The following is a 9655-nucleotide window of genomic DNA, read 5'->3' as shown; positions in this document are numbered from 1 at the left end:
ACTGAAGCGTGACAATTTATAGTCGAAGACTGTTCTATGTTTTGTTTCTACTTCCCATAATTATTACAGGCTTTTAATATTGCACTTTGAATCAATAGAGTAACTTAATAAACAGTCGTAGACAAAAATGAAAAGCAATATGGTACATCCTTATTACTATAGCGTATAATGCCTATTCCATACATCACACATCAATGCCACCCTTCACAGACGATGGTAATAATTATCGAGAGAGAGATTATTAAATTACTACGAAATTGATTCCCGTTCGGCGATTGTCGTCCCATCATTAACGAGCCTTAGTCAGTTTTCGCGCCATCTGGTCACCTATAGCGCGGGATTTCGACAACAGGTGTTTTTTTTTTGGTTTTTTTTAGTGTGAGGAATTAAGTGAACCCTGGGAATTCATTACGGAAAACAATGACAACTTGGTAAGTGGGCAATTAATATTCAAGCTGTTTTGTCATTCCTCTGGTTTGCCTTAAAGGAACTGAACACTATGGGTAATTATTCAAAATAATTGTTAGCACTACTTGGTAAAGAGAAAACGAATGCTGTTGACAATTTTATAAAACATTGTGAGAAACGGCTCCCTCTGAAAACATAAGAAAGAAAGTCATTTCTCACTAAAATGTTTGAATTGAATTCGATACCTCCCAAAGCCCAGCTGAGGTTTCGAATTAAAGGCATTTGTAAACAACCCAGTCGTCGAAGTTGCGAGAGAATAATAGAAGAAAACAACAGGACGTGTCACGCAAGTTGTGTGCTTTTTCAGTGGGGGCCTAGGCCTAGCCTAGACGACCAACAATTTATCCCGACTGGGTAGTTTTCATGTAAATGTCATAATTATGATCTTCTACTTGTCTGAGCCATTAGTTTGCGTTATATATTATTCTGTTTTGGTTTTTTTTAGTTGCACATAATATTGTCAATATCAGTGTTTCTATGCATATGGTTGGAGGGTTTGTGTATACCAAACCTTGGTGGCACGGTTCAACTTAAAGAATGCATGAAAGTGAAATAATATTGACTGAAGTTTTGTTTGGGTTTTTCAATAATTATTGTCTTTGCCGAAAAATAACTAACATAAGTTTTGTTATAGCCCCCTCTATTTGCCACCAGACCCGCAGACTCAATTAAGACGGGCGCCCTCATTCGACGAATGCTTTATAAGAAAACTTTCTGCAGTACCACCACACGTACGGTGAGAGGCCTGCGGGTTAAACCTTAGCAGACGACGGACGGAACGACGATGGGTGGTAAAGCTTAACAAGGTATAGTGTCTTTCTTTTCCTTCTTACATCCAATTGCCTTTCATTTCAATCTTGTACAGGAATTTGCAAAAACCCATGCAGTGCCTTTGTGATCATTTTCATGACTAAAAGTTGTTGATGCAATCTTAGATCGAAGTTTCTAACTTGAGTCTAGGCTAAGGCTAGGGAGACAAGTCAGAAGTTGTAAACAAACGGTTGTCCTTCGCAAAATCCATCGTGCAGGAAGAAAATCTGATAATATAATACTATTTAATATTATTTGAAGAAACGTTTTGGTTATTTATCAACTGATAACCGATATGAGCTCTAAAGCTCTGTAATTGTCAACCTGGTTTGTGTCTTTCTTCAACTCTCTGTCCATTTCTATCTCGAGTTCCATGTCTAACTAAACTTTCAGAAATGCATGCAAGCTAGTGAAGTTTCTTGTGTAGCACAACATTTTTTGGTAGAGAGTGGTATTACTGATGCACACGTGTTTGTATCAATTGACTTTAACCATCTTTTTTGTGATATACACGTATTTAACATCGTTTTGTATGGCCCCGGTTCATTATTCAGTCAGGAAGATTTCTGAACTGTAGAGACTCGACAGACTTGTTTATAATACTTCGGAGGGGTCCGAGTAACTTGGAATTATATTAGTTTAAAAGTATGGCATTGTGGCAGTTTAAGTCAAAACACATCCGAGGTCAAAATTGCAGTTGAACCCAGACTGGGGTTCAACTGGTTTAACTGGATAGCGACCAAACTCGTCCATTTTCCATATTAACCAACTGGTTTGGACTAGGTTTAACTGTGTTCAACTAGGTTTAAATTATAAACTAGTTGGTTTCTGTCCATTTTCCATATTAAACCAACTGGTTTTAACTGTGTAACTAGTTTATCAACTGGTTTTCAACTAGTTCCAGTTAAACCCAGTTTAACTTGGTTCAACTAGAATTTTGACCTGGGATACCTTGGGGTTTTAGGTTATATTGTGTATGTGGGGGGGGGGGATTAATTATTTTTTAAAGTATTATCAACAGTAGGCCTATGTTTAGAGAAGGGAACTCGGCAAACTCTCACAGGGGATAATATATAAACACCAAGCTGGCAACAGCAAATCTCTCTCATACTAAAATTGGCTTAACATCATGATTATATGAACTGCACAATCAAGAAAATTGTGATTCAGTAACTAGACGACATTCTAGTCATTGTTAAATCAGCGGTTAAAGACGTTATCACAGAGATAGGATAACAGCTTTTGTCTTTAAAAAAAAGTTTAGTTTTGCATCAAACTTGCCCCCATTAAGAACCAGTAGGTCTAACTGTCGGAATTCAGTTATAAGTTCACAGCTTGCCTCATTATAAAATGCATGTTTAAAAATCAAAACCTGATTATGAAAAGCATACATGTTGTAACAAACACCATGACACGCTGATGATATAGGCCTAGCTAAAGAAAAATGAATGTGTATTGTAAAGTCAAATTCAAAGTCTGCAATTCCAGACCACGGTTCATAGTTTTTGACCTTCACGATGCATGCCATTCCACAGCTACTGTGTACTGACCTTAAACCTACATTTTTGTAAACTTTCAGAGCATACAACATTAGTAGGGACTTTGCCCTATTGTATGAGCCAGTGTTCTTTGAATCAGTGCTATGTCAACGGCATGGTCTGCTGCTCAACTTAAAATTGCTCTTAGTGCTAAACACGACAATACGCAGAATTTAAAAGAGGGTTGGTTTTTGGTAGGGTGCGTTCCTTTGTAAGGCTACTACTAACAATAACAGGGATGAGCATTTTCAGACTTATTATCTGAATTCAAACTTTATTTTGTCTGCCTGGTCAAAAAACAGTAGCGCTGTTACGGTTCATCTCTTTATATTGTACTACTTCTCAGCTTTAAGAAGGTAGGGTAAAAGATAGGAAAATACGCCAAACAAAAATTATTCACCATACTTTGAAAGGGATTCTCAAAATAGTTTATCAATTGGGCAGTGCTCTTGAGTCTTCTCACCAAGCACATTTTTATGTATAAAAATTTGCTTGGGGAGAGAAGCGCACTGCAGCTGTTTATAACCTATTTTGAGAATCCCTTTGAGGTATGGTGGATAATTTTTGTTTGGCGTGTTTTCCAATCTTTGACCCTACCTTCTAAAAGCTGAGAGTAGTCGCCACCCAGAAAATATTTGAATCTGAGAAAAAATCCATGCATGAATCATTTCTCCTGGGTTACTCAAATTTCTGTTGGTCCATTCATGAATGCTGCTAGCTGTCAGATTTGTTGGTGGTTGTTTTTACCTCGCTTTTACATGGAAAAACAGGGTTCAAGAAAAACAGAGTGTTTTTAATAACACTGTCATTTTAAGTTCTGGACATTCAAAACACTATTGTTCAAAAGTATTTTGTTGTGTCTTTTTAACTTCTAAACAAGAGGTATTTCCATTACCTGAACTGCGCTCCAGGCTTTATTCATTGAAAACCTTTTTTTCATAGTCTGCACAGTAGTCGGTAATCACACCTCCGCCACTACTCATTGCATTGTATTGCAGGTCAAAAAGGACATACATAATGCATGAATAATGTTCTATCAAAACTTAGTTGTTTGTTTTGCCAGTCTTTAAACCTAGATCTTACACAGCATTTATTACAATTCATTTTTACGTCGGATTGTAGTTTTGTGATAGAGGGGTTGGGGGTTGGAATGAGCTTGAGAATCAGATTATAAGCAAACCAAACTCCACATGGGACCTCTAGTCTTCTTTCTATTGGTTGAAAAACTATGGAAAGCCACGCACTTGATTATGCATTAGCCACAGTTGGTAATAATGTAACACAATTTTCCAGAAGTAGTGTTGAATTTGTCTGGACCAACAATTTACTAGTTGAAAGTTTGCAGGAAGTAGAATTTGGTCACAACAAATGCTGAACAGGGTAGAATGTTTTGCTAGCATTGAGCTGTCCATGCCAACCATTGTGGAGGTTTGTTTATCAACAATTAGAAAGATCTACAAATTATGCACAGACATTTAAAGCCATTATACACTTTTGGTACAGAAAAAAAAAATCACAGATTTACAAATAATTTACAGGGTTTACAGAAGGTAATGGTGAAAGACTTCTCGTGAAATAATATTCCATGAAGTGCTTTACTTTTTGAGAAAACATTAAAACGACATCAATTCTCGTATCGAGATACAGATTTATTTTAAACACATGTCATGGCATGGTGAAACGTGCGAAAACAAGGGTGGGTTTCCGTTATTTTCTCCCGACTCCGATGACCGATTGAGCCTGCCTAAATTTTCACAGGTTAGTTGTTTTATATATAAGTTGTGATACATGAAGTGTGGGCCTTGGACAATACTGTTTACCAAAAGTGTCCAATGGCTTTAAAAAATAGCCCCCTAAATTATGTTTAGACCTGTGTCAGCTATGTTGCTTCTGGAGCAACACTCAAGATGGTTGTCTTGGGGGTAAAGGTAGTTTTTTTTTCAGGGCTCACCAATAACACTAAATAAACCCAACAAAGGCACGTTAACTTCGTAGTAAAAACTGCTAACTAGTTAATACTTGTCAACTTGCCATGTGTGCCTTGGCTATTAAAAACTGTGCAACCCACTTATTTGAAGTATGCTTGTAAATTTCCAAAAGGTTTTAAGTCAACTTAACAATAGCTAAAATTGTGTTAATTTATTTTTGATTGTGTGAAAGACTTCATTTTTACGTTTAACACTGATTATGATCGCAAACGTACCTGTAGGCCTACTTCAAGAATGACATTTATATGACAACACATGTTTAAAATCTGGGCTAATAAAACTCGTTGGCCATTTTACATAAAAATATTAAAGCAATCGCACAACAGTATTGCTGCACATTTCACCGTGTCATGACATGTGTTTAAAATAAATCCGTTATTCTCGATATCGAGAATTGATCATTGTTTTAATGTTTTCTCAAAAAGTAAAGCATTCCATGAAATAATATTTCAAGGGAAGTCTTTCAACATTACCATCTGTAAACCCTGCAAGTTATTTGTAAATCTGTGAACTTTTAATTTTTGTTCTGTTCAGAAAGTGTCCAATGGCTTTAAGCACAAGGTCTGCTAACTTTAGGGCACCTCTATGCAGGAAACTTTAATTTCTACTGGAAATACTTTTCAATGCCCAAGGGCATGGAGTCAACTTGGAGCTGTTGTTACCTCCTGTTGAAGACCTGGAATTTTGTCTTCAATCATTATGTAAAGTAATCCAAAGGCATTCACCATGACATCTTGACATGGCAGACCTTTTCTTCTAATCTAAGGTCTTGTCACCGTGATTGATGATAGATTGATAAGCCTTTTTTGTTTAAAGGCAGTGAACACTATTGGTACTTGTCAAAGACTAGTCTTCACAGTTGGTGTATCTCAACCTATGCGTAAAATAACAAACCTGTGAAAATTTGAGCTCAATCGGTCGTCGAAGTTGCGAGATAATAATGAAAGAAAAAACACCCTTGTCACACAAAGTTGTGTGCGTTTAGATGGTTGATTTCGAGACCTCAAGTCGAGGTCTCGAAATCCAATTCGTGAAAAATTACTTCTTTCTTGAAAACTATGGCACTTCAGAGGGAGCCGTTTCTCACAATGTTTTATACCATCAACCTCTCCCCATTACCCGTCACCAAGAAAGGTTTTACGCTAATAATTATTTTGAGTAATTACCAATAGTGTCCACTGCCTTTAAAGGCACTGGACACAAATGGTTTTGTCAAAGACCAGTATTCTCACTGGTGTATCCCAACATATGCATATATAACAAAACAATGGTGAAAAGTTTGATTCAATTGGTCATATCGAAGTTGCAAAAGAGTTTAAAAGAAAAAGCACCTACATAAGTTGTACAAATTTGTGTGTTTTCAGATGCCCATAAAAGGCTTCATGCGCCTGAAAGTAAGGTTTTTAATATTGGAGTGTGAAATTACCTTTTTTTCTACAAAAAAACATTACTTCAGAGGGAGCCATTTCTCACAATGTTTTACCCTATCAACAGCTCTCCATTGCTCAACACGAATGATAAAATCCTGCTTTTTGACCTACTTCTGTAGTTAAAATTTCTACACATCCTCCTTAAAAATCTACAAGTTATGGGGTTACTGACAAATTAAAATGCCATAAGTTCAACACCTATACATTAGAATTCTAGTAATGGCAAGTCTAATCCCTTTTTAAAAACACAATTGGTTGGAGATGTATTTCGAGCCTTGACCATAGTTCCCAATTTGTCAGATTAGGTGCTCGGGGAAACATTAGTTTAGGAAACTTAGAACTATTACATCTGTGATTGTATTTTCAACATGTGATGAAGGGAAGAATGCTTTTGACAATTAACGCAGATGGTACTCTCTTAATGTAAAAGAGTTAAAAACACCACTCTTTACTTTTCGAGCTGACCGTTATATGGCTCTTCAAAAAGCGTGGAGGTTATTTCAGTCTTTTAGAGGGGTTTCACTCCAGGACAGAGTGAAAAATCACTCAAAAAGATGCAAACTTCAATCTAAAGACCACTCGAAAAAGAGTTGTCCTTCATATATGGCTCTTCAAAGAGTGCTTTTTCACTCTTTTACATTAAGAGAGTAATTAACGGATAAAACATCAGGCCTGGATTTACCACAGAAGCCATGGCCTCTGTTGCCCCTGGTCTTGGCCTTGGTGCCCCTTCAAATGGTTCCCTAACACGGCCTTTGCAAAATGAAATTGGCCTTGCCCTCTCAAAGATGAAGATCCAGGCCTGGTACATACAGCATTGGTTTTTGGACGAGTAACTTCAAGAACCCATCTGCTCAAACGATGATTTCCAATCATATACCCTTTTTATTTAGTTTGTATTTTTCTTTTTACTGGTGCAATAATTTCCTATGAATATAGAGAATAGTATAGTTTGGTTTAGTGCCTTTTAAACTCGTGGTAAACAGCCAAATTACAGCAAAAATTACAATTTATACGAAAAACACCCATTACTAAGTCTATCTTTGCTGTTGCAGATCACTAAACTTGATAAAGTTTTACTCTCGATAAAAGAAGAAGAAGAAAAAACAGCACTTGACAAAAGACAAATAGTCTGTAAATATTATTGTCAAAATATACACTGCTTACTAACTTTGCCAAATTGCTTTAAAGGCAGTGGACACTATTGGTAATTACTCAAAATAATTATTGCCATAACACCTTTCTTGGTAATGAGTAATGGGGAGAGGTTGATAGTATAAAACATTGTGAAAAACGGCTTCCTCTAAAGTGACGTAGTTTTCGAGAAAGAAGTAATTTTCCACGAATTTGATTTTGAGACCTCAGATTTAGAACTTGAAGTCTCGAAATCAACCATCTAAACGCACACAACTTCGTGTGATAATGTGTTTTTTTTTTCTTTCAATATTATCTCGCAACTTCGATGACAGATTTTCACAGGTTTGTTATTTTATGCATCATTGAGATACACCAACTGTGAGGGCTATGTCTTCGACAATTACCAATAGTGTCCACTGCCTTTAATGGTAAACAGTACTGGAGATTAAGGTCAGAAGTTTATCATAAACTGATCAGGATTTTATGTTAAGTTAAAAACCACATTGTGCTACGGTGCCATATAACTGACCCATAAATACCGCAGCTGATCATATCAAAACCTATTAAAATACTTCGCTGTTGTTTAAAACCAACTCTGAGTTGGAAAAAAACAGACTGATGATCCTTGTGGATTAACCATGGACTTTAACATTGTAATGGATTTTATGGACCTGGCCCCGATTAAGATTCATAAAGATGTGTTCTTGCCATTAGTGATTTGTTTTGTTAGGTCATAGTTTGCATTGAGACTAATCTTATAGCCGTTTAGTTTGGAGTTGAGGTTTGAGTTGAAGTTTTCAAGGTTTTGAGTTGACTTTTTCAATTTCGAGTTGACTTTTTTTGGTTTGGGAGATAAAGTTGTCACCTTTGGAGTTGAAGTTTCACGTTTTCGAGGTTAACATTTTGTAGTTGTTAGTTGAAGTGTTCAAGTTGAATTTTTGTTTACTTTCATGTCAAAGTTTTGGAGTTTTGAGCTGAAGTTTTGAGGTTTGAGTTGAATTTTTTTAGTTTTGAGTTGAAGTTTTTGACTTTCAAGTTTTCAGGTCACTTTTTCGAGTTTCGAAGTTGAGTTTTTGAGTTTTGAGTTGAAATACTTGAAACTCGAAACTCATAGAAAAGAAACCCTCCATATATGCATTGAGGTATAATAGGACTATGTATTATGGGTTGATGTAAACCAACATACTATCTCAAACTAGTGTGTCGTACAAAATATATCAAGGTAGGTCGCTGAACTTTGTTATGCTGAAAATGATCGAACACTTTTGATCATTAGCAGCCAATATTTCCTCCAGATGATCTATCATAAATAACTGTTTTTTTTCCATTAACTTTTATTGTCAGATCAATGTACGTGTAAGTAATAAACACAAATTGCTTCACAAACTAATTTACTGCAGTGTGAAAATTGAGCTGAGACAGCACTGAACGTGCCCAACATTTTCTAAAGAGAACACTGACCCCCACCACAGCTCATAATAAACAGATTTTTTCTAATTTAGTTTCACCACAAATTGACTTGGTGTAGGATAACAGTGTTTACATTTAAAAACATTACATGATGATTGTATAAAACAAACGAACATTGAAAATAATCCTTTAAGAAAACAATAAAATGTTTTCCTGCTAAGCAAGTTGGAAACAAAAATTCAGCTATAGGGCTTTGTACAATGTGATGTACATGTACCTTACACAGATGACGGAACAGTTAAAGGAAAGGTACACATTTGGTTATTACTCAAAACAAATATTAACTTAAAAACTGACTTGATCTCGAGCATTGGAGAGCTGTTGATAGTATAACACATTGTAAGAAACGGCTCCCTCTAAAGTAGCATAGATTTTGAGAAAAGGGTAATTTCTCACTAAAATAATAAAAGTCTGCTAGCCAGAAGTCTTTTAATTCCTATCTGAAAGCACACAAATTCATCCAACAAGGGTGTTTTTTCTCTCATAATTTTCTCGCAACTTCGATGACCAATTTAGCTCATATTTTCACAGGTTTGTTATTTTACCAGAATTTTTTTTACCAGAGCCAGTCTGAAGGGATAATAAATGTTGGTGCTGTCCCATCCAGTGACGTTGTGTCTGTTGACTTGTGGTAAATTGAAATATGTATTGTATTAATACGATTCCAATTGTATGGGAAATAGTTTAACCAGGAAATGTGACCCTTTAGGACCAAGTTGGTCTGTATGTGAACGAAAATGTTTTTCGAGATTTAGGATATTTTTGCGGATCCTTGGGTAGCCTTGAAACTTGAGAATGTTTTCCCTTTAAAGGA

Source organism: Asterias rubens, chromosome 18 (genome assembly GCF_902459465.1).
Source record: "Asterias rubens chromosome 18, eAstRub1.3, whole genome shotgun sequence".
Lineage (NCBI taxonomy): Eukaryota > Metazoa > Echinodermata > Asteroidea > Forcipulatida > Asteriidae > Asterias > Asterias rubens.
This window is presented reverse-complemented; position numbering follows the sequence as displayed.